General features: G+C 42.6%; 1 pseudogene; it reads right to left on the bottom strand.

Annotated features, from left to right (window-relative positions):
* Positions 1-1,120: 1,120 nt before the first annotated feature.
* Positions 1,121-1,238, bottom strand: LOC126177329 (5S ribosomal RNA; annotated as a pseudogene).
* Between the last annotated feature and the right edge of the window lie 2,355 nt (positions 1,239-3,593).

Below are 3,593 nucleotides of genomic sequence, written 5' to 3' on the forward strand. Positions count from 1 at the left end.
TGCTACGAAAGCACGTTTCACTACCTTCCACCTGCCTTAGCCAAGAGGATTACGTGCATCTTTCCAGCTTTAAGACTTCAGGCAGAGTACTTGGAAAGGAGACAGGTACTGACTGGTCTGATTACTATCGAACAGTTGTTTTATACAATGGGAAGTCCAGGTTGGAATATCAACAATATTAAAAAAGGATGGATTGCTACTCACTGTAAAGATGAGACACTGAATTTGAACAGGCACAACAAAAAGACCGTTACACAATGAGCTTTCGGCCAAAGCCTTCTTCAGAAAATAAAGCTCACAAACCCTCACACAAGCAAGCACAACTTACGCAAACACGACCGCTATCCCCGGCCGCTCTGACCACAATTCGTCTAATAAGGCATAGTTGCAGAATACTGACACGAATTATTTACACAAGAATGGAAAATATAGTAGAAACCGACCTCGGGGAAGATCAGTCGGGATTCCGGAGAAATTAAGAAACACACGAGGCAATACTGAGCCTACGACGTTCCTTAGAAGATAAGTTGAAGAAAGGCAGACCTACGTTTGTAGCATTTGTGAAGTTAGAGAAAGCGATTGATAGTGTTGACTGGAATACACTTTGAAATTCAGAAAGTGGGAGGGTATAAAATCATGGAGGGAAAGGTTATCTACACTTCCAATAGAAACCAGGCAGCAGTTACAACAATCGAAGGAAACGAAAGGGAACTGTAGTTTAGAAGACAATGAGATAGAGTTGAGCCTATCCACCATGATATTCAGTCTGTACGTTGAGAGGGCGGTATAGGAAACCAAGGAGATATTTGGAAAGGGAATTAAAGCTCAGGGAGAAGAAACATAAACTTTAATGTTTGCCGATGGAACTGTGATTCTGTCGGAAACGGGAAATGAGTTGGAACGTAAAACACACTCCGTCCGAACAGGCCATGAAGGGCTAACGGTACCGACCGGTAGCCGTGTCATCCTGCGCCCACAGGCGTCACTGGATGCGAATATGGAGGGGCATGTGGTCAGCACACCGCTCTCCCGGCCGTATGTCAGTTTACGTGACCAGAGCCGCTACTTCTCGATCAAGTAGCTCTTCAGTTTGTCTCACAAGGGCTGAGTGCACCCCGCTTGCCAACAGCGCTCGACAGACCGGATGGTCACCCATCCAAGTTCTAGCCCAGCACGACAGCGCTTAACTTCGGTGATCTGACGGGAACCGGTGTTACCACTGCGGCAAGGCCGTTGGCAGCGTAAAAGAAGGGCAATGGAAAAATAAGTGATGTTGCCCGAACAGAAGTTAGGAATAAATGTTGTTAAAAAACTGTTACTTTAGGCCCAATTATGTTTCTGTGGACCTCTCGTCCTTTCTAAGCTTGTCGAACTGGTTGTCTGTTTCTTTAATCCCTTTGTTAGACCGTTTAGACTCAATGGCCCACATTTTAGAAATGTTGGAAGTTTCGCCAAATAGTTCGTCGTATGATGCTTTGAGGCTAGCTACTCGTATTTTTGAGAGCAACCGAGTGATGTTGCGGTGGTAACGAACTGAAGTTGCAGTCAGCTCATCTAGATTGATGCTTTCCATGGGTGGTGTACTAATTCCTTCAAGCGGTTTATGTTTAAACTGAAAATCATAGATTATATTTTTAAGACTTATTGTCACACATTATTCATTACATTTCTCAAACTTACGAATTATGTTTGTCAGAGCCTTAAGAACGTCAATGAATTTCTACTTCTGTAGACGATTTCCTAGGTACCAGTCCACAGGTTTGAATTTGGTATCTTTAGTGTACCTTTGAACCCACGAACGCATTCTGCGTCAAAAAGACTTGTAGTTGTCCTCAGCTGTTTTGATATACCGAGTTGTTTCTTCATTAATCTCTTAGCGTCTCCCACATTTTTAAGGATCAAATTTAAATTGTGATTTGATTCTTTTGTGCACACCACTGCATAACAACTCATCATGGATGCTCCGTCATAGCCTTGGCTGAAACATTTTTCGCATCTAGTTCCTTTCCTTCTTTGTATTCAGGCAACTGAAATTAGTATGCTAATTTATCTTTGACTTGCGTAACGGAGGTAATAATTTGCGTATCTTTACTTGAGAATAATTTCGTAAACAAGTTTTCTTCTTTTTAACACAGTGAAAGATTTCTCTTGACTATTTCATTCCACTAAAAATTCCACTTTTACTTCCCCATTCACTTTCCATATTTTTTCTATTTTTTAAATTCAAGAGGCACCTTATCCTGGAGGGCATTGTCTCTCCCGTCCCAGCCTATTACCTGCCTACTATTATCGCTGGATACTTTCGTTAATTGTGCGGGAGTTATTTTCCACATTTCATCTTATAAATAAAGAACACGAACCGCGACGTGACTCTTTTCTCAACAATAAAGTGGTCTTTGCGGCGGTCCAAGTCGTTAAATAGCAACAGTCTGAGATGAGACGATTAACGAGCTACACGGATGTGTCTGTCCCTCGTCTGCAAAATTTAAGAACACCGCCAAACGCGGGAAGAACACAGTAGTAGCCAGAGCAGTCAGAAGGTAAGTCATCAACAAACGTCCAATGTTCAAAATGGTTCAAATGGCTCTGAGCAGTATGGGACTTAACTTCTGAGGTCATCAGTCCCCTAGAACTTAGAACTACTTAAACCTAACTAACCTAAGGACATGACACACATCCATGCCCGAGGCAGGATTGGAATCTGCGATCGCAGCGGTCGCGCGGTTCCAGGCTGCAGCGCCTAGAACCGCTCGGCCACTCCGGCGAGCTAACGTCTTATGTCCTGCTATTTCGTGGCAACCAAAACACATGCGTCAAATCGATTGTACCTTACTGATGCCATGTAACATAGACTGTCACAGCCAGATCTTCGACATTCCAGTTATATATAAGATAAACGGATTTTACAAACTAAGTGTACCATACCCAACCTAGTGCTGCTCATGAAACGTAGAACACGTGGAACTGACCAAGCAGTGGTCTTTCCTACACATAATATCCTTGTCCGCTCAATTCTTGAATATGGATCTCAAGCATAGGTCATACCAACAAGCCAAGCGAAATGAATTCAATCTCGTGACCGGAGGATGCTGCGTATTGCTGGAAATCTGCATCATGACTTTCCTACAAATTGTCTTCATCAAACCCTCAACAAGAAAAACAAACAGGAAATAATCAAAGAACAATGCTCCAGATTCGGGCTTAACACGCTAATCCGCGACGGACTCACTAAATCTCTTTTACAACATGACCCTCTAACGTTCAACTTCCCAAAATTCAAGTACTGTTTCCCTCCCTATATTATTCTAGAAGCCATATCAGACTCACTTCACCAGATACCTCTTAGATAATGACGAAGTCAACGAGATCGTCCTTAGACAAAGCTATCAACAACGATATAAAGCAAAATAATTAATTAAGCATTCGTATTTCATACTATGCCTACATGGGCTAAATCTACTGTATCACAGTGATAAAAAGAAGAAACAAAAGCCAGAACATCGGGCAACTAATCCCAGCTGAGGCTTTTCAACCGGGACGATTTTCCCTCAGCCGAAAGGTGAATCGCGGGATTCGGACGAAGAAGTTAAAAA

The sequence above is a fragment of the Schistocerca cancellata genome, chromosome 3 (genome assembly GCF_023864275.1).
Source record: "Schistocerca cancellata isolate TAMUIC-IGC-003103 chromosome 3, iqSchCanc2.1, whole genome shotgun sequence".
Lineage (NCBI taxonomy): Eukaryota > Metazoa > Arthropoda > Insecta > Orthoptera > Acrididae > Schistocerca > Schistocerca cancellata.